Below are 23,544 nucleotides of genomic sequence, written 5' to 3'. Positions count from 1 at the left end.
TTGATAAGTAAATTAGTGTATTGTAGTTGTTTTAATAAGTTTTCTTACATGAATTATAGTTTATGAATTAAATTGCACATCAACTATCCTTCCAGGGACATGGTGGAAAATATCAATAAGATGCACCATGCTAACTAGCTCTGAATTTTCTGCCTGTAACTGCCTCCCCAGGAGATGCAGTGTTTGGAATTTATCTGCAAAATAAGAGAACAGTAGAAGATCCCTCTCAACAACAAAGCTCAGCAAATTTATGAAAATGTTAGTGTAGCGAAAAGCAATTACCAAGCTTCATTAGCTTTCTAAATTCATGTAATCTTACAATACCTGATGTGCAAAATGGACAATGTTTATAGAACAAAAAGAATTTTTGATGACTAGAAAACTGTCACTGTACCTATATTATTTATATTTTGGTTCTGTTAAACATATTCTAATATTTAAATTAAAAGGATGTATAGTCCTAATTGATGTAGATTTTTTAAATGACCTCTTTGTTCTAATCAATATAGATAGTCAGTGTTTTGCAGAAAATGTATTAAGTTAATTGTCTTCATATAAATCCTTTTCTGACAGCAGAACAGAAAAATGTGGGCCAAAGCTTGTTTATCAACCAGCAAGATAAAATAATATGGATAGGTTGGACTAAATGCCCTGGCAGAGATGAATTAGTACTTTTTGTTTTTCTTTGCCTTTCTGATTTAACATAATATAATTCAATGTGACCAGTACAAATCACTTTTAAAGAGATTAGAAACTTTTTTCCTTTAGTATAGATTGAATAATTACCATACTTTATTTTTAATCAATTGCTGAGTCAATATTTTAAATTAATTAAATCATATTTTCATTCCAGGTATATCAGACACCATATAGAGTCTATTGTTAAATGAACTTTAGAAATAAAACAAAGAACAATATACTTTTCTTTCTTCTAGTCTTTGAGAAATAAAATGCTGAATTTACTATGGAGTTTCTCCACAATGGATCAAGCTGATTTGTTTAAAAACACCTTTCCTACCTGATGAATGAATCTATGAGACCGAAACTTAAAATACACTTCTGATTATGGCATGGCATGTCAGTTTTGATCAGCCAGGTAGTTTTATTTTCTTACTTACACTAATGTTTATGATTGTCATCATGTCCAGTTGCTATTACTCACACCTGGACCCATGGACAGCATCATGTTAAATGGAGAAAAAAATTGAACTTGTGAAGAATTTTATTTTACTTGGATCTATAAGCAATGAATGCTCATGGAAGTTGCAGTCTCAAATTCAAGTGATTTATTGCAGTGGGCAGATCTACTGAGCAAAACTACTTAATGCATCAGAAACCAAAATGTCACTTTGAGTAGTAAGGTGCATCTGTCTCAACCATGATCTTTTCGATTGCTGCACATGCAGGTGAGAACAGGATAGTGAAGAAGACTGAAAATAATTCAGGGTTCACACCAGAATTTTCATCAGTAAAGAACGCTGACCTGGGAAGCATATGAAGATGTGCTCTTCTTCATTTTCCTACTCCAGGTTTTTACATTATTCCTAACATTTTGTCTTCTTGAACTGCCTTTTGAAATTTTCTGTTAAACTTTTTACTTTATCATCATTTACTTTTGCTTTAGACCCTCAACATTCAAGAGCACATTTGCTTCTGATATTCACTCTGGTCCCGTCTTTGTCTTCTTTCTTTCTTTCTTTCTTTCTTTCTTTCTTTCTTTCTTTCTTTCTTTCTTTCTTTCTTTCTTTCTTTCTTTCTTTCCCTTTAATAATCTTGCACCTTCTCCATAAATGATGTTCTCGATGACATCCACAATACATCTGGTCTTCAATGATTACTTCCTAAATCTCTGAAATTTGTTCGTATATGGTCCATACATTCAATTGGGGTATACTCTAGGTTATAATTTAGATTTTGTGGACATGTTTTATTTTCTTCAATTTCATCCTGAACTTTGCATGTTGGCCCCCAAATTTGCTTTGATTGCTAGAATTGAGCTTCTTCAGCATCTCTTCCCACAGATGTCGTCAATTTGATTCCTGTATTACATATAGTGAGGTATACATATATATTTACCATTTATGTTCTTTTAAAAAATAGTATTTATAATGACATTGTTAATCTTTCAAAATTCTATCATAGCATTGTGAACTTCATGGCTGCCAACAAGGCTGTATAACTACCATATTTCCTCTTTTTTAATCTTCATATATTCCAATTACCAGTACCTATCAAGGAATTTTAATTAAATATTTTAGCAATGCCTACATGAAGAAGTTGGTAAAACTAGCTAATGTCTTCATCACTGGCTCTCATGGTTAATGGGTAAATTTGCATATTAACTGGTCTTTCTTGTAGTTGTATCAATATTCTGCCAGCACAAATAGCATTTCAAGATGGATCTTACATGTTCTTTTTGAAGATATATATGATGTCATTTGTCATCCTCAGCAAGAGTAAGCCATATGATTATCTCATTGAAAATAGCCAATCCCACTTCATTACCGCTAACTAATGCCTAGGATATTGATCTTTATGCCTTCTGTTTCATTTTTGAGAACTTTCAATTATTCCTAGATTCATATAGTCAAAGTTCCAACTACCCATGAATACTTGCAGTTATATTTTTTTCGTGTAGAATCCTGAACTATCAGCTGGCGAAGTCCCCAGAAGCAGGGCCCCTCAGTGTCATGAAGAAGAGCTCTATTTCAGGCAATAGCTTTGCCCAGGGGTATTTGAACTCACTTCAGATCTTAAGGGGATCAAGTTCTGGCACTATATCGGACAATTTTCAGGAACTATTCATAAATTTTTGGTGTGTAATCAATTACAAGCTGATCTTCTTTACCTTCCTTCTAGATTGTTCATCTGGAAGCTCCATTGAACCCCATTCATCATGTACAGCCATCCTGGTCTTAAAAATACTTATGGCACAATGCCAGCAAGCTACCAAAGTACAGCAAACTCACACAGGAGTGGAATCTTCCACTCATTATTCAAGTCGAAACTTTCTTTCATATCTTGGTATCAAATTTTGTATTGATTACCTGGTGATGTTCTTATAGATATCCCACAAGTGGATGAGTTTATGAACACAAATTTATTTCTCTCTCCACTTAGGAGGCTAGAATTCATGGTGTCAACACTAAGGGTAAGTTTCTCCTCTCTCTCTGATCTGGATGGAGGTCCCTGTCTCTTTTCAGCATGAGCTACATATATCTTGGCATCAATCTCCCCCTGAACATAAAAGGTTCCCAATACAAAGGACCAGGTCCAAAAGACACGGTCCACTTCTGAGTATTCTTATATGTTGGTAATGTGTATTTTTCTCTTTCTGGCCACTTCTTACTTCTTTTATTTCTTATAAAAGAAAATTTATTGCAAATCACAACCCCAGGGTGTGTATTGGATCAGCATGGAGACTAGATTAAGGGCATGTGTCTCTCTCATACTCTTATCACAAAGATAACAAAATGCATGATTATTACTTAAGCATCAAAATACATCATGGCATGGTTGCCATAGTCAATCCATGGCACATGATCTCGACTATGTCCTTCTTCAGGGTATTTTATCATAAATAATGTTCTTTATTTTCCCTCTCGAGGTTCTGATAGCCATTGCCATGCTCATGTAGCACTCACAGCAATCTCCATGATTAAAGGAGTTATTAAGGAAGTTGATAGGTTATAATGCCAGTGGGAAATGGTCAGAAGAGTTGTTTATCAGGACACATTACAAAGTTCGTTCAGATTTGCTAATAAATGTCCAAAGGAGCACACCACTTGATTGTAAATATCAACCCACAGGCATTCAGCTGGATTTTACAAGTCAGCAAACCCAGCTCCCACAATGACATGCCCAGAGGCACTCCACTCCTTCAGGCAGCCTAGTGTATCAAAGCCTTCCGCTTTACTAGGGCCATGGGTTGGGAAGTCCACCACTCTGTTCAAGTCTCAGGCTCTTGGTTCTGCTGGGACTGCTCTGGGGATATAGCTCTCCTTTGGATCTAGGAGGTTTACTGGGCAGGGATCTCATTTCCAGGGAGGTGTTCCATTCCTGGCTGTTCCGGGTCAGAGACTACCCCCTCTGCTTCTCAGAAGGTCACTTTATACACAGCAGGATGTTGTTTCAGGGTTTCTTGTTCACACTAACTCAAAGATGGCTCCTATCAGTATTTTCTCCTACCTTCTTGCCAGACCCATGCAGGAAAAGGAAATTTGGTGGGTGTTAGAGAGTTTATAGAGAAGAGCCACATTAGGTAATCCATTGCCCTTTGTACTGGGTTTATTTGCATATGCACTTTAACAGTTGATTTAGCCCCATTTATTCCAGACTGAAAATGGTAAGCATAATTTCCATTCAATGTGGTTTTCTTTACACTTCCTGGCAGATGAAGGAAAAAATAAAGTGCTTTATAAAAATACAAAATACAAGCAATATTTATTTCTGTTTTGGCTTATTTCACTTTATGTTAGACCTAAAAAGGGGAAATGAGAGGATAATATTTAAAATTCCTTTGCATTGAACCCATGGTACAATACCAATGTCAAGATGACAGGCTATTTATGGAAATCCACATAAGTGAGTCACGCTTCCTTTTTAAATAAAACTAAACTAAGTTCATCTCAGATTGATTCCAACAGATTTGAAGATGTTATGGATGGTGTCTCTGAGCAGAAACAAAATGTTTTAGGTCAAAGGAACTCAGAAATCATCTCATCAGACTCTTCTTCATTTTACAGATGAGCAACTGGAGGCCCAGAGACAGGTCCAAACTCCCCCAAAGTACTGTGTCATTTCTAGATCTCACGCCTCTAGCGTTCACATCACTACTGTTCCATGATATCAACTGGCCATTTGATTGAAAGCTTGAGGAGAGCTGTATTGAAAGTCAGCGGGCAATAAATCTACCTCCTCCCTCCACATTTGAAGGTCAATGTTTGATTTATTGCCAAGTGATTGAGCTAAAATTTTCTCAATGTTATGTGTAGATCATGTGTATCTTTTATGCTAGAATACATTAGCACTAGATTGGATTAGAGCCTCTGAAACAATTTGAAGCTATGTTAATAAAGTAATACCATTAATTCCACGTATTTCCACGCCAAATAGAGCTCCTCGTGAGATGAATTTCATTGCAGTGCTTTTATATATAGGAAGAAAAGCTCAAACAAGTGTGGACGTGTAAAAAATTATAAATACTAGACTTAAAATATTATCCATAGGATTGAAGTGAAATTTCAAAGCTCACCTGGGGTATTTTAGGTGGCATTTTAAAATTTCCTTGATTATACTTAAATATTTAGCACAAAAAAAAGGACCACTTTCCCATCTAAAGTTCTAACCATGCTGCCAGAAATGTATCAATCTGACATCTGGGTCCCGGATGTACTGGAAATAAGGAAACCACTATACAGCTCGTTCTGCCATTATTGGTCTTAGGCTTCTGGGGATAACAACCGAAGCTCGGGGGTAGATAATATTTCCAGAGACTCCTCAGTAGCAGCAACACAAGATCCACAGCAGAATTTTCATCAGTAAAGAATGCTGACCTGGGAAGGATATAGAGAAGGACATGGCACTTTTAGAATACCAAGGGTCCACTTACCCTTTATTCCAGCAGTGGCTCAACTCATGGAAGTCAAGGGTATTGAACATATATCTTTCCATCAGTAGGTTTTTCTGTAGCAGTTAAGTCACCACTGGGCTTAACAGCAGTGACAAAGGAGCTTTTTAGCACCGAAGCCGCAAGAAGCAAGCCCCAGAGCAGAACGGGTTGGAGGCCCAAATGGTGCTTTTGAAAAATAAGCTTAAAACCAAAAAAAGCAAACCCACTGTCATCAAATTGATTCCTCCTCAGAGCTGTACCATATAGAGTTTCTGAGACTGTAAATCTTTATGAAAGCAGACCGCCTCATTTTTCTCCAGGGAGAAAGGATATATCTGAGCTACCCACGTTGTGGTTCTTAGTAACCTGATTCTTAACCCAGAATGCCTCCGAGGCTCCTCTGTCCCCTCAGGACTACAGCTGTGGCTTTCCTGACTTCTATCCTCAGAAATGGGATAGGATAAGATGGCTTTTAAAGGAGCAGCACAGAGAGTGAACAGCCACGTGACATCCCTCAAAACTCTTGAGTTCTCATTTTTAATGAGTGACCAGCCGGTTGCCAGGACGTACATTCTGACTCAGCCCGCTCCCATGTGTCGCAGAGTAGAATTCTGTCTTACGGTTTTCATGACGGCAACATTACAGAGGAAGACAGTTGGGTCTTTTTCCAAGGCGCTTCTGAGTGGTTTTGAACCAGCAACATACCAGATAGCAGGTGAGTGATTTGCCACTGAATCATCGACATGTATCTAGAAAGAAGTAAATAGACTCACAAGAAATGAGAAATTTTAAAAGCAACGAAATAAAGTTGGGGATAGTAATGAAAAGTGAATCTTAATTTTTTTCATTTTAAACCTGTTCGTTTTTCATGTATTTCTTGAAAATTAAACTTTATTTCACTTTCACAATGAAGCAGCAAGGTAACAGTGTTTCAATTTGTTTTTCTATCTCACCAAGACTTTTGATCTGGTATGTGAGTACTGGCGGATGGCTGAACTCAACAAATCCACAGTGTCAGACGTGCTGCAAAGAACTAGTCGGGCTGTGCAGTAAATAATAAGAAAGCAAACCAACATGTCTTCCTCGTACAATGGTGGAATCCCCAAACAGCAATGACTTTTTCCTTTTTAAATTTTTACCTAATAGGGGGATATGGAGAATTCTCATATGCATTGGCTGTATTCGGAAGATCAATGCAAGCAAATCAGCTGAGTCATGAGTCCTTTTAGCAACCTCATAGAGAAATTAAAGTGGTGATTACTTATCCTCTTTCTGATTTTATGTTGATCTATTCATCACCCTACCAAATCTAATTTATTAAATTCCTCCCATATGCCAGGTCTATGTCCACATGTCTGCAAATTGTGGAGATCACAAGAAAGGAACAGTAGTTGCATGGAACATTGAGTAAGCCAGGTTAATTTATCAAATAACATTACTGCCTCTAAATATGGTTAGCTTTAGTTTCCCATGCAATTATCTTTTCTAAAAACAAATAGGGAAATCAAACTCTATTCCTTAATCTGTGTAAACACACCACACAATAATTAGTCTGCTAAATTAATCCATCTCAACAGGAGCAACATATGGAATTCTCTCTCTGAGAGAACAGTTAGTTACTAGAAAGGAATTCCTAATATTTTCTCCCTACACATTGTAGCGACATCAACCTCCCACTGATACCAATGAAATTCTTAGAAATAGAGCTAAAGAAGATTCTGATTTCAGAAACAAATTCTTCATTATTTAAATAATACCACAGGCTACTATTAAGCATTTTAACACATTAGAATTATAAAGCATATCAAAGACATCAAACTGGAATACAAATAATTCTATCCACATATTTCCTTGAATGAGTAGCATAAAGAAAATTATTAAATTGCCATTACTATTTTATATGTATTATGTATATGTTATATATGAATTTGAAGATGAAATGAATATACATTGGTTATATAGTATTTTCTAAACTCACGTGTAAACAATACAGTATCTCCTTTCATCCTTGCTATTCCCCAGTAAAGCTCTCTTTGTGAAGAATGGTAATGAAATCTAAGAACTCATCTAAAGTCACAAAGCTAGAGTGGCACACGGCCATGGCTGAATGCCCAGCTTCACAATTTTTTCAAACTGTTTATAGTATTTCTTAATCACTGATCAACATAATGGGCAAAGTAGTGGTTAAATTTGTTCTAGGGCTTCAAAATATGAAATGTGTTTGTACAAAATAAATTACATATTTTAAGCATCAATGGTTTATTTTTTAATATTTCCAATTAATTTTTGTTTTATAAATATTTTCTACAGGAAATTACTGGGTTTTAAATGATTTTTATTTATCTTACTGCAATAATTATTCCTTAAGGTGCTAATTATTTCCTTTGGTAATTTCTGCAGAAATTTTTAGATTATATCAGAGACAAAAATTATAACATTGGATTATTTACTTGCACATGAGAAATATTTAGTTAATCCTTTTCATATGGTAACACGTTTATCTTATACCCAGTTATACAATATAATACAAAGATACTTAATAAGTATAGTTCCCATATGCAAATAATGAAGTGTAATTCATATTTAGGAAGTAGAGACATTAGCAAATGATTATTAATGATAAGTGATCATTAACTTAATTATTAAAATATATTTTTAAACCTTTTAGACGTATTGTTTTAGGTAGGGTTAACAGAGAAACAAATCCAATGACACTCATATTTGTGTAAGAAAGAGCTTGATATCAAGAATCAATTACATTCATACTGATAAAACACCCCAACCCAGTTTAACTCAAGTCTATAAGTCCAATACTATTCCAGAAGTCCCACTTCAAATTCATGCAGCCACACGCATTGATGCGGAATGCAGGAAGATCACAGGCATCAGGTGGTGCAAAGCTATGTGGATCTAATGGCAATGGCTCTGGCAGCAATCTGGGTCAGCCAGCAGGAAGGTGAAGGCAGAGGGAGAACAGGAGGTTTCCCTTATGAGAAGGCCATGCCCACAAGAAGGCACTATCAAATTGACCTGACTGACAGGTTGAATACCGCCCCTACACGATCATATATCTTCAAGTTGACGTAAAATTACCTACTACCACGTTGATTAAGAAACTTAATTATTTCATAGACATATCAGAATTTTTAAAAACCTGTGTACAAAATTTTCAGCACATTATAATTTCTCCAACATTAAATAATTTAAAAGCTATCTTATTATATGAAAAGATCAAAAAGAAAGATAACATGTTTGACCACATAGGTTGGAAGAATTAGGTATTTCTATATAGAGTTATATAGAGAAAATCAGATACAGAGAATTGACCAATATTTATCAAAATTTTAAAAATTGGAGGCCTAATTCAACAACTTCATTTATAAAAGGCCTATGTCTGTGTGCAGGCAAATATACTATTGCTATTAGTTGCTGTCGTGTCAATTCGGACGCAGGATGATTTCACTCAGGTTAGAATAGAGCTGGGCTGCAATCATAATGAAAGGAGAGGGCAGACTCCTGTGCCACAGGAACCTGGGTGGGATCAAACCACCCACCGTAAGGCTAGAAGTTGAGTGCAAATAAGTTTTCCTCCTAATATTTATTATGATAATTTTAATAAAATTGAAAAAATAGATATTATCTAAATCGCTTGTAGAAAATAGTGGGCTAAATACTCTAAATTAATTCATACTAAGCAAAAGTTTAAAAAACTATACATTTAATTGGTAAAGAACAATAGTCACAATACATTTGTGAGCAAAAAGTAAATCTACATAGACACACAAAAACACATATATGTTTTCATATATTTGATATAAACTAGCATGTCACCTATTAATCCATGTCTGCTTGAGTTTTATATTCCCTCCTTTTTCAGCCACTCAGATCAATGTGTAGATCTAAGGGATAAGGAACATAGAGGGATTTTAAAGGCTGTACATCTGCAAGTTTTCTTTTTCCAAAACACTTGGCTTAATTTATTTATTTTTGTTTTTAAAGACAAACATTTAATCAAATCAAATCAATAATAATATTCCAATAAACCCCTCATAAGAGTGTTTTTCTTTTTTCTACCTCCAATTCTTCTTCCTTCCTTCCATAATTTCTTGTCCCTCCCTCCTCTCTACCCGCAAAACTTATATATCTATAAAATAATATGTATCTACACACACACTCATTGTCATGGAGTGAACCTTCTCTATAAGGTTTTCAAGGATGATTTTTTTTTCGTTTTTAATGGGGGCTCTTACATCTCTTATAACATTCCATACATCAATTGTATGATCCTTGGTATAAGCTCTTCTTTTTAGTCCCCCTACCCCCCACATGAATCCTAGATCAATTATATATTGTTATTATAATTTCATATCTTACACTGTCTGTTGTCTCCCTTCACCCACATTTCTGTTATTCATCCCTTTTGGGGTAGGGGACTATATATCCAAATTTGTGAAGGGTTCCCCCATTCTCTCTCTTCCTCCTCCCTAGCCATCTCCCTATCCTCATGATATCTCTAATCCCACTAGTGTTCCTAAGGGGGTTATCTGTCCTGAATTTCACGTGTCTAAAGCTCTTATCTGTACCAATGTGTGTTCTCCAGTCTAGCCAGATTTGTAAGGTAGGACTGGGTCATGGTAGTGGGGTGGGAGAGGTGGGGGGTAAAGCACTAAGGAACTAGAGGAATAGTATGTAATTCATTGGAGCTATACTACACCTTGGTTGAATCATCCCTTCTTTATAACCTTTCTATGGGGGCATATACAATTATCCTTAGATGGGCTTTGGTTCTCTACTCCAACCTCCCTCATTTGCACTGATATAGTTGTTTGTTTTGGATCTTTTGGTACTGATACCTGATCCCACTGACACCTCATGATTGCACTGGCTGGTGTGCTTCTTCCATGTGGGTTTATTTGCTTCCTTGCTAGATGGCTGCTTGTTTAACCTCAAACCTTTAAGACTCCAGACACTATGTCTTTTGATAGCTGGGCACCATACACTCTCTCTTCACCAAAGTTCCTTATGCACCCATTTGGTCTTCAGAGATTGTGTCAGGAAGGTGAGTATCACAGAGTGCCAGGTTATCAGAACAAAGTGTTCTGTGTTAAGGGAAGCCTTGATTTGAGGCCCAAAGTCCATCTGCTACCTTAATATTTAACACATAAATATAGTACTTTGGTCTCTATTTCTTCCATTATAAATTAATAATTTACATATATACATGCCTGTAGTTATATTTCTATAAATAGCTTTTGCCTCCTATTTCTTTCTTTGATTTACTTTTACCTTTGTCCTATCCCACTATCATGTTCACATTCCATTCGACTAAGTACTTCCTCTTGGACATATTGCACTTGATTAAACCCCACCAGGCATTCTCGTCGCCATCAATTTTAGATCTCTTGTTGTTCCCTTATCTCTGAGTTTGTTGGCTCTCTGTCTCCCTCCCTGACCCCTCCTCTCCCATGTCTCCCCAAAACCACTGGACCCATTGCTTTATCCTCAGAAGTGTCCATCCTGTCTAGCTGGTATAGATAGACAGAGGGTAAAAGAAAAACCAAAACAAAGCAATGAAAGAAAAAAGAACGTTCCAGATCTGTCTGCTGACCCTCATGTATGTTTTCTCATCAAGGCTGATGAGGTGCCAAGCCCTGGCCCCCAAGTCAGATATCTATCTTTAGGATTCCTCTGGGACTTGGTTACTTTGCTTGCCTTGCTGCCCCTGTTGCACTCCCTTTGCATTTCACCCCACTATGCATGGGAGAGAACAGGCAAACTTCCCGCTCAGTGTCTCCAGTGCTGTTCCCCATGGTGCTATGGGTCAGTGAGGAAGTGTCATGTCTTGTGGTAGGGCCGACCCTACGGTCCCCTCTGTGAAATGGCTGCTTTGAGCAAGATTGTCATCCCCAGGACTTGGTAGGCCATAATGAGGTTCTCTCTCTCTCTCTCTCTCTCTCTCTCTCTCTCTCTCTGTCTCTCTCTCTCTTTTAGTATGCTCCCCCCCCCCCCCCCGTGGTCTGGAGAGACTCTCATCTCTCCTCGGGCTATATCTTCAGTGCTGTCCTTAGTATTGCCTTCTCTGGGGAGCAGGTCAACAGAGCTTGCCTTAGAACCAGCCCTGTCATCCTCTCTATTAGTTCACTTCTCCATGCAAGTGTATAGTCCACAAGGTTTGGCGTTCTGGGATGGGACCTGATCCCTCTCTCCCTTTCCTGTGCAGACATAAACAATATCCTCACTGTGGTGTATTAGTGCCCTATTTCACAACACGTTCATTTTTGTCCTCCCCTCCATTTTACTTGGCTGCCATAAGCATCCCTGAGTTGGGTCAGACACTGCCAAAGAAGCTGGACCTCGACCTAGGATTTATGCATTAAGTAGCTTGAATTATGACATTTTTATGGAAGTAGACTTCCACATCCTTTCCCCAGGAGCTTCCGACAATTCAAACCATCAAATTTTCTCTTAGCAGCCCAACAATTTAACCACAGCAAGAGCAAGAAGTCAATGAAAAAGAGGGAGAGAAAGGATGAGATTTATTTACTGGTTTAAACTTAACTTCTGGATCAGTTCTGTATGAGGAAAAATATCAACACATCAAGGGACAAAGAGGCATGAGATAAGACCAACACTTGATGCACCTGTTTCCCTTCTGATGAGCAGTTTTCTTCCATTTTGCTCAAGGACACAGGAAGTGAGGGTGTCTGTTCAGTGATGCTTCACGACTACTCATGTCATGGATAGAATTGTGGCATTTTCAAAAAAATATTCAATGTTAATGGAAGTGATATTCTTTCCTTTTCCATATCTTATTGTGTGTGTGTGTTATAGAAAAATATAGCAGTAATACTAAGAAGTGTTAGAAAGAGAACAAATATTTTTGTGATGTGTAGTTATTAAGCTCTCACTCAAATATTTCCCATTTTACATCGAGGCACATGGCAGAATGGTCCTTCCTTGGCACATTCAACTTACAGAAATCTCCCACTTTGCATTAGCCAATTGTGTGTAAGCAAAACAGCCTTGAATCGCTTCCAAATGAGATCTCTAAAGCCAGCAAACTATTTGCTTTGCAGATTTGACGGCTGTATTGTCAATTACTTAAATTGGTGAATAACAGATTCTGTAACCAGTATGCTATGGAGAAAGAAAAAAAAAAGCATGAAGCTTTGCTTGCACACACTTCTAAGGGTTTCAAATTGTCTTGAGCCTTCCTAACTCTGTGACCCGGCACAAACTACAACATTGCCAAGTCTCTGTTACCTTTATCCAAGAATAAGGACGACAAGAGAAGTCTCACTGGGTAATGGGCAGGATTAATTGAAATACCTACAATTTTATATGACTTAAATTATAACATGGTCAATTTTTTTGACATGACATTGAGTTACATCAACCTTCTGACTGTGAATATTGAAGGCTAATCTAAAAAAATATGTGAAGACTAAGTCTTCTATATTCTCTAATGTTCTATCAAGGTTAAACCACAGGCATAGTGTAAGGCATAATTATTGGAATATGATGAATATTAATCATTTACAATGCATTAATTATTTGAAGAAATATTTAGGAAAAAGTTGTTCGGCTTTTTCTTGTCCTGACAGTCGTATAGGCACTGAGATGGAGCCCTCTTCAACATAGGTACCTGAGCGATGCCGACAGAGACGTAGGCCTCCCTCCTCATCCATGACTGATACATGTAATGTTGAATGAGTAATACAGCTTGATGTGTTAAGTCATGTGTTAAGTCACATGAAGGTTGTTTATTAACCCAATATAACTATACTTATCATGGAAGACTGGTCTTCAAATAGTATTTCTAAAATTTTTAGTCAAAGATATTAGATCACTTTCACTCAGCAGATTTTTCTAAGGTAACTTTCCTGTTACAGTCATGGCCCAAAGTTCATAAACCCAAATAACAAGACTACCACAGGGAGATTATATGTTAATGTAAAGAGATAAACACAAACAGTAAACGAGTAGTGAATATGTGAATATGCTGCATATTTTTCAGATGATTGTAAGTCATATTGAACCTATGGCAGAGTAGAAGGTATATATGCACTTAAATTTCAGGACTGATTCTATAGAAGGTAGCAGAAGGTCCAGTGCACTCTAAGTTACACTAAAGGCATTGGCTGAAAACAAGGCCCCCGGAACGTATCACATGAAAAGCTGAGATGTTTCTACATACAGATGCAACACTACAAGTATTCATTCATCTAAGCCAAAATTTGACAGTTGGATCTGTCCAATTAACTGGAAGAAATTCATATTTGTTTCCATTCCCCAAAAACGGGGATCAAATAGAATTTGGAAGTTGTCACAGAAGCATTACTATCACATTGAAGCCAAATTTTAAAAATAAAATAAAACATTTGCAGTGATATATTGAGAGGGGACTTTCAAAAAGTCCAACCAGATTAGAAGAGGATGTACAATAAGGGATATCACTGACAATGTCAGATGGAACTTGACTGAAAGCATACACTACTCCAAAATCAGTAAAGTCTTGTTTCATGGCTGTAAACTTTCACTGTATTTATCTAACCTGCATGCTATGCAAAAAAATGAAAGAAAGAAAATATATCTGAGAAACTGCAGTATGTGAAGAAGAACGTAGCACCAAGGTTAGAGGATAGTCATTAACGACCTGCATATGAGACAACTTTGTGTACTGAAATCACTCTATAAAGATCAGAGACTACATACAGCCTTCTGCATGTATTTCACCACATACAGAACTATTACACAGCATAAAGGAAAGGAGATTCTCACAAGCGGACCAATAAGCAGTGTCATGAGAAATGGAGACTGCAGAATTGATTCATTTGGATTATACTGCTGGCAAAGAATATTGAAGATACCATGGTCTGGAATAAGAATGTACAAATATGTCCTGGAAGAAGTACGGACCTGAAGAAGCAAGAATGGTGAAGCTTTGTCTCCTTCTGATATGTTATCAGGAGGGATCATCCCTTGGAGAAGGCCATCATGTTTGGAAAATTAGAGGATAAATCCTCAGTGAGATGGATTGGCACAGAGGTAACAATAATCCACTCAAACATAACAGTGGATGTGGCAATGGTGGAAGATCAAACAGCCACAAAACTCACTGTCATCAAGTCAATGCTGACCTGTAGTTGCCTCATGTGGGTTTCTGTGACTGTAACTGCTTATTAGAACAGAAAGATGCCTTTCTCCCAAATAGCTGCTATTAGCTTCAAACTGCCAACCATGTGGAATGTCACCCAATAGGTCACCACTATACCATTAGGGCTCCGTGCTCTCAACATCACTTAACATCAATACTAGCAATCTTCATGGGAGAAAATAGCCAGAATTTTTCCTTGCAAAGCCACTGACTTTGAGGTCAGTAGCTGAGTGTAAGCTTTAACTGCGAGTGCTGTTCTGAATGTGATGGTGCTATGAACACATCAAAGAACACTCACCGGAGGGACTTAATGGCAGCAGGACACTGTATTCCAGCCCCCCTAGATTTGCCAGACAAACCCAGCACCTAACAGCAGTCAGTCCCCTAGTTCTCCCGTATTTAGATTGTGATTTTGGTTCTGACCTGATCTTCCTCCTGGTTGCCAATAATTCTTACCTCTTTCCATAATCGGTGGTTTCAGTTTGACTTTATATATAAATTTGAGGGGATTTTTCTTTCTTACATAAGCCAAAGTCAAAAACAACCAAAAATCGCCTTTATAGATTATAGGGCTAGGCTTACTAATTTTCCTTAATTTTGATGTTCTGGTAAAATGTGTTCATCATATTGACCCTGCTGGTACTTGAAATACCAGTGAGTGGCATTGATTCCAACACAAGAGCACACACAAGCCATCACTGTATGACAAACTGACAGACTGGTGGTAGATGAACACAATGCAAAACAAACTCACTTTGCGGTAGTTATATAATCTGTTGTCTATTTGGAACCTGGGAGAATTAACAGTGAAGGGGTGAGCCTAATATGTCATTTAGGCCTCTGTGTGGGCAAGGCCTTCCCCTGAGGATTCTTGGAGGCTAGAGACACACTCTCTCTCTCTGCTCACTCCGTTGGAGACGCTCTACTGACAACATAGCACTATGTTGATAGGTCCCCATGCCCTGGGAACTAGAGGAACCACATGGGGCCCCCCCCCTGCCAGTGCAGAGATGCCTCTACCTCAACTGGATCCACAAGATTTTGCACCCACTGGCCTGTGATCTTCCTGCGTCATTGCATGTATTCCATGAGTCTGACACGGACTTTATAATTGATAACTGGCATATGGGTTAATAGCAGACTTGGGGACTTTATCTGGACTTGGCTGGGATGTTTTCTTAATGTACAATTGTTCATGTATATAAACTTCTTTCTTATATAGATATGAGTTTCCCTGGATTTGTTTCTCTACTTTGCCCAGACTGACACACACTTTATAGAGTTGGTAGTGGCTGTAAATTTGTATAGGAGTAGGTAGCCTCAAGTTTCTCCCACAGAGCACATGGTGGGTCTAAACTATTGACCTTATGGTTAGAAGCCTGATGTTTAATCCACTACATTACCAAGATTCCTTGAGTAAAATCATTACAGATACTTCAAACAAAGCATTAAAAGACATTTGGCACAAATAGCCCCAATAGGTACCATCTCTTTTACTTTATATCAATTATTATTTAAATCAAAATATGGCCTTGTGCTTATATCACATAAATTTAGAGACAATTTCAAGACACCTTGAATACTAATGACTGAAGATCATAAAGTTTGTGGTATGATATCAAGGATATTATTCACAAAGAAAACAAAAGTTCATTAAAAAGACAAAAATGGAAAGAGTAAATCTGACAGTGGGTGTCAGAGAAGATACTGAAGCTTTACTCTTAAACATAGAGTAGCGAAAGCAAATGGAACAATTGGTGGAATGAAAGCTGAACAGAAAACGTAAATGGTAGCAAAGAACATAAATGATTAAATTAAAATATAACCGAAGGTTCTATGATAAAAGCAAAAAGGAAAACACACAGCATCTATCAACTGAAAGAACTGAAACAAAACTCAATATTGCAATATTGAAGGATTCAATGGGTGAAATTGAAAAGTAGTCATAGGAGCATGTTGACAGGGAACTCACAGAAATGCAAACCAGATTCAGAAAAGGACATAAAACAAAGGATAGCATTGCTGACATCAGATGGATCTTGGCTGAAAGCAAATAATACCAGAAAAGTGTCCACTTGCATTTGATTGACTGTGTAAAGCCAGTTGACATGACATCAAAATTACTGATAACATTGCTATGAATAGGAACCCTATAACACTTAGTTGTGCTTCTGCGGAAACTGTAGAACAAGAGACAGATGTTAAAATAGAAGGGGATACTAACTGGCTTAAAGTCAGGAAACGTTTCCATCAGAGAGTGTTACTTCATCATATATACTCAATTTCTACAATGAGCGATTACTCAGAGAAGGTGGACAATATGAAGAAGATCAGACTTCAAGATTGAATATAGGCTGGTTGACAATCTTTGATATGCAGATGACACAACTTTGCTTGCTAAACTTCAGAGGACCTGAAGAGCTGATTGATAAGATTCACAGAGTGCATCACTCAATATGGATTGCCGTTCAACATAAAGAATTAAAAAATGCTCACAGATAGAACAATAACAGCATTGTGATCAAAGTGGAAATGACTAAAATTGTCAAGGCGTTCACTTGAGTTGGGTCCACAATCAGTCCAGGCAGGCAGCAGCTAGGAAGTGACATTGTGCACGGTATTGAGTATCCTGCTTGTCAGAGTCCTTTGTAAAAATGCTAAAAAGCAAATGTGCCATCTTGAGGACTAAGGTGCACCTGATCAAGCCATTTTCTTTCAAGATGTTCAATCAGAATACTTCTTAGAAGTGAGAATACTGAAACCTCATTTCATTACTTTACTCATATTATTAGGAGAAAGAAGAAAGAAAGAAGAAAATAAAAGCACCATGTTTGTTGGAAGTAGAGGGTGAAGAGAGAAATGATCCTGAAAGAGATGGATTGACAAGAGGCTAAAACGGGATCAAGCATAGGAATGAATGTGAAGATGGTGAAGAGCCTGGTGGTGTTTTGATTTGCTGCACAGAAAACTCTCAGCAGAACCTAACATCAGTACCAACCATCTTTATGACAGTAGGCAGCCCGGCTTTTTTGTTTGTTTGTTTTTAATCTTGTAGAACAGCTATTAGGTTCAAATGGCTGATTTTTAGTTCAGGGGCATAAAGGGTTGTGTGTTGGGCCACAAACTGTGAAATCAGAAGTTCCAATCTACCAGCCACTGTGTGGGAGAAAGATGAGGCTTTCTGTTCTCATAAAGATCTACAGCCTCAGAAACGCACAGGGGGCAGTTCCCCTCCTGCCTACAGGGCTGCTGTGAGTCATTGTCGACTCCGCGGCAATGGGTAGCAGAAGAAGGAATAAATCTGTCTGGAAACCATTAGTCAAAGCACTCCTTAAAAGCAAGGGTGGTGAGACTCCATCTCGTGTTCTGTGTACGTGTCATCAAAAGGAACTAGTCCCTGAAGAGGGAATGAGATGGATTGACACAGCAGGTACGGCGATGGGCTCAAACAGCAATGACCGTGAGCAGAGTGCAGGACTAGCTAGTGCTTCATTCGGTTGTCCATAGGGTCACTGGGAGTTGGCCATCACCCAAGAATAATATAACACATATATGGTGGAGTGGTTACTTTTGAGATTTGATCCACAACGTGTGCAGCTCAAAAACACGAGGGGCTCCATAGGAGCAAGATGGGGCATTCTGCATCTGTGAAGAGTTATAGCCTCGAAAAACCACAGGAGTGGGTCCATCCTGTCCTATGGGGATGCCATTGGTCAGAATTGACTAGATGGCCGAGGCTTTTCTGAGTTGATATTATCTCATTCATCCCTGTGCAAAAGTGGTGAGAGGCATCCTTAAACTGTTCAATCCATGTAGACTGGGATACCGAGGAACTGTGAAAATCCTGATCACCCACAAAAATCCACTACAGTACTAGAACCAAATATTTCTGACCTTCTATTGTCTTCCTATAACTTTAAGGCACTGTTCAGTTATTCACCATCAATGCCACCTATGCATGACAGGACAACTTCCATAGAATCTTCAATGTTTTCCAAAAGTGTTTGGGACAAATATGAGGAAATTACAAGCATATACTCTATAAAAAGCACCAAAGAGTCACTTGGACAAGTGTCTCTTCATCTGGCATATTGTTTCCCTTATCAATATTTGTCACAAATTCAAAATAATGTACAAAACAGGCACTTGGTTACTGAAGACGGGAAAGCCTATAGGCATGCTGTCTCTCCATTCAACCGTATGATGCAGCGCTTTGCAATCTCCATTAAAATACCGACTTTGTGCCATACCATGCATTTAATAATATTTCCATCTAAATGCAGATTTCTGCATTCCATGTGTACCATGTAGTCAGGTTTTCCATAAAAATACCAGCAGGAGAGTACATTGAAATTCATTTTGCATATTAAAGAAATCGCTCTCTGAGATTCCTTTTTTTATTTGTTTTATCAACTCAAGCAATAAGCAAGAAAATTAGAGTTGCAGCAATGATGGAAAAGCTATTTACGATTTTATCAGCTGGCTTCTTTTTTCACCCTGCTTAGACAATTTACAGGCTCTTAAGAGCTAGCCCACTTAAAATGTTCTGCTGGAAAATGAAAGAAGTCCATCTGTATCACTCCCCTCAGTACTGTAGTCTTCTCTTACCTGTGACAGCTTCACTTTGAGTAGCATGTCCTTGAATGCTTTTCTTCCCAGTATCTACAGCACACATAAAGTATAACCCATAGAGATATGTTCCGCTTTAAAACATTATTGCAGATGCCGTCATATTGCTCCGCAGACATCTTACTGGCAGGGCTGGGTCAGTTATGCAGTCAAAACCTAACAGATAGAAAAGGCATCTTTTTAAACTTCTTTCAAAATTTTAACCTGGAAAGCAAATTTGAAAATAACCATGCTGGAATCATGGCAAATTTCTAACTAACTTATTATATACACGTACGGATTCTGTCTACCCGTAGGCAATCCAGTATGTAAGGAATAAATAGAATATATGAAGAAATAAGATGCACATAAAATACGGAAACAAACTCTACCATCTAAGAGCAAAACTCAAGGTTAAGGCAATTCAATTTCCTGTATTTATTTTCTATATATTCTTTAACAATGGTCATCCTTAAATATATAGTGTCTTCTAAAAGACAGCACAAATTGGTGATACAATCATACATGTAATTCATTTACAAATGAGTATCTCTGTTAAAGAGAAACAATCCTTATTTTGCAAAGACAGTATCTTAGAGGGTTGAAGCAATCTGAATTAGTTTGAGATCACACTGGTTAGTGAATACCTAAAGCGAAATAGTTTCAGTGATGTAAAATACATTCATAGCTTTGTAAACATTGCCGTTTACTCCTGTGTAGAATGTTGACTTTTATAACACAAAACAAATAGTTCTCCTGCCTATGTTTTATTGTTCACACAGAGATTTTACAACTTATAGGGTCAACTTACTGTGTAATCTATCCAATTCTTAACATCTATTGTTTCCTATTTAAAAACAACACTCATCCCCCTTTTTATTCTTCACTACCTGCAATCATGCTTTTCTTAGATCGTATTTTGATACATTTGGGAAAGAAGTGAAATACTGCAACTCTTTTATTTGTCTCAAGGAGTCAAAATAATGTTTTAGCAAAATACATATTCTATGGTCTATACTATGTATGAGTTTTAAAAACAGTAATTTTAATTCTTTTCATTCATAAAACACAACATAACTTTTATTCATTATTGATTATAATGAAACAAAATAGGCTATTTATGATTTTATAATAACCATTACAGTAATATGGACACTATTTGGAGTCTGAGGCTCAATCTGTATTGCTGTGTGTCTCTGCCATAGTTTAGATGCAATGCCCCAATGAGTTGCCAATGATTTGTAAAATGGCAGTGAGACAATAGTTAATCCTAAATACAATCTCTTTTCAGTGATAGAGTAAGTCTTCTTGTCATTGTACCTACTAACTCTTACGAAGAACATAATTTGTATGTTTCAGCACTAGAAACACTGCTTGCCTATGTTAATTGTAATCTATGTTCCTTCTCTCTAGGAGCCCAAAAACTAAGAGCCATTTGCCCTGCCTCTTCAATCATCACCTTAAGTATGTTTTGTTTCTGTTCAATTGGCAAAAACAAAGGCAAAAATGCTCTATGTAGATTTCTGTGGGAAAATAACCCAACTCACTACTGTGGTAGGAAGAGTCATATGCTTTTTAAAGGGTGTAGCGTGGAAATCAGTAGAGAGAGAGTGATTTTCAGAGCCTCTAGAGGTAGAAGTTGGGAATACTAAATCGAAAAGGAGTTTACAGCAAGGCCAAAAAGACAACTAGTGTTGGCATCTTTAAAATGAAATAAAGCACCTCACTTTCAGCAGAAGGTTGCCCATCGTCCCTGGCGAGACAAAGGATTAAATACTTGTCACAGGTGATCTATGGCTGACACTTGGAACGACATGGCAGTCAGGTTTCAGACCTGAGTGGTAGCTGTGTCTCCCAGTTGAACAATGAAAAGCCAAGGGCAATGCTGCACTTCCATGGATCTTTCCCCCTTCAAACTAGCCTTTCTAGCTCATCCATGGGAATACATTTGTAATAAAAATACATTTAGCCAAGTAAGTCAAAGGGTATAATACAGTCCACGGTTTAAAGTCAAAATAGTCTCTTGCTTACCATTTTGATACTGTGGCAATACTAATGTCCACTACTAGCTATTGCAGTTCTTAGCAGTCAGCCACTGAGAACAGAGATTTGTCAAAGTATGATAGAAAGCAAATAGAATATACTGAATCCCAGTTATTCCTCAGCTACTGGGGATGCAGATAAATCAATATAGGCCTTGACCCATGTATGGAGTACTGACGACCCGAATTTGAAAGAATATCAGGGCAGTCTATTGAAAGATAGTCTTTTATTTTTTTCATTCTTCCCTTACTTTAATGCAATGCCTTAGAAATGAAGAAAGGTTTATGGAAACTTAAGTGCAGGAGCTTTGATTTGAAGTACTGAAGAATTGAGAGCATTTGGAGAAGATATTTGCATATTTACTTCATCACTCCTCAATATTCCAAGTGATTTATGCTAGTATAATTTTAGGTGGTATTTCTAAGGCATTTCTACATAATCTTTCACAGATTAGAATTGTGAATGTATGTGATTTTAAATGGACATAATAAGTTAGAAAGTCTAGAGGAATACGTTTTTCACATATTTTTGAGATTATCCTTGTAGAATATTTTTAGAGTCAGAGCAAAAAAAAATGGCCCATTGTAGAAATGTCTAGAAATTCTGCCTGGGCATCTGAGTTAACTACATACACAGGCAATGGTAGCTCAATGCTCAGTTTGCAAATGGCCAGGATATATGGCAAATGACATTCAGAATATCTAAACATGTATATGCATATGTATACATATGCATGTATATGTGTGAATTGTGGATGCATATGTGTTATGTACACATATACACGTCCACTTACAGTGGTGCACATGAATTTCAATACCCTTAGCATTTCACTGTGAATGCTCTTTTCAATTCATTAAAATAGGTTCTTCACATTCATTACGATTTCTACAACTTTCTCTATTTCAAGCCCTTGGGACGCAATGTTAAATGTAATGGAATTGTAATAGGATTTGACTCTAACACAAACAAATGTGGGTTTTACTTTTAGTTCAGGTAAGAATTAGAATGAACTACATTAAATTACAAACTAAGATGCCACTGTCATTGTGCCAAACATTTCACATTTATTGAGATTATTTTCCAGTAATATTCTTAGTTCTTATTCTATTTTATTTTGGGTTATGAGCTGTTCTAGTGAATGCTTTATCATTTTTATTCAAGTAACCTCAGTTAGTCTGGGGTCATTTTAATTCTCTTCCAAAATGTCATTGCCCATGAGACCTGCTCTAAATACTCTATTTAAAATTAAAATGCACCCTAATATCTGGCATTACAGGTTCTTCTTAGTGTTCTAGTGAGGTTATTGTTTACGATGCAACTATTCAGGCAGCTGTCTTATCCAGACACATATCTGAAAATGTTCAAGACTTGCTGCTCTTGGATGTCACACCTCCTTCCCTTGGTATTGAAACTGTTGGTGGTCGCATGAAGCACAATACTATCATTCTTACCAACCATAGGCAGACCTTCACAACCTTCTCTGATAACCAACCTGGCGTCCTCCTTCACGTTTATGAAGGTGAACGTGCTATCACCAAGGATAACAACCTGCATGACAAGTTTGAGCTCATTGGCATACCTCTTGCACTCCGTGGTGTTCCTCAGATTCAAGTCACCAATGGCAATCTCAGTGTGTCTGCCATGGGTAAGAGTACTGGGAAAGTAGAGCAAGATTATCCTCACTAATGCCCAGGCCTTGTGAGTAAAGAAGATTGTGGACTGATGGCCCGAGACTCTGAGGAGTACAACCCAGGAGAAGAGAAGTTCTCTAATAATTCACTTGAATCTTACACAATTAACATGAAAGTTGCTGCTGATGAAAATCTTCAAGGCAAGATCAGGGATGAAGACAAGTGAGATGAAATGATCAACTTGCATGGTAGGATCAGACTGCAGAGAAAGAGAAATTTGAGCACCAGCATAAAGACCTGGAGAAAGTCGGCAACCCCATCATTACCAAGATGTACCACAGTGCTGTGGCCAGGATTGGAAGCCCCCCTCCCCCACTGGAGACTTCCCTGGTGGGGGAGCTCCTGCAGCTTGTGATGCCTCATCTGGACCTACCATTGAAGAGGCTGATTAAGCTAATATGGCTTTACAGAATTTCCTGGAAGAACTTCATTCA

General features: G+C 37.6%; 1 pseudogene; it reads left to right on the top strand.

Moving 5' to 3' along the window:
• The first annotated feature begins 6,076 nt into the window (after positions 1 to 6,076).
• LOC142452373 (heat shock cognate 71 kDa protein pseudogene) lies at positions 6,077 to 23,502 on the top strand (annotated as a pseudogene).
• The last annotated feature ends 42 nt before the right edge of the window (positions 23,503 to 23,544 follow it).

This window comes from Tenrec ecaudatus, chromosome 7, assembly GCF_050624435.1.
Source record: "Tenrec ecaudatus isolate mTenEca1 chromosome 7, mTenEca1.hap1, whole genome shotgun sequence".
Lineage (NCBI taxonomy): Eukaryota > Metazoa > Chordata > Mammalia > Afrosoricida > Tenrecidae > Tenrec > Tenrec ecaudatus.
This window is presented reverse-complemented; position numbering and strand designations above follow the sequence as displayed.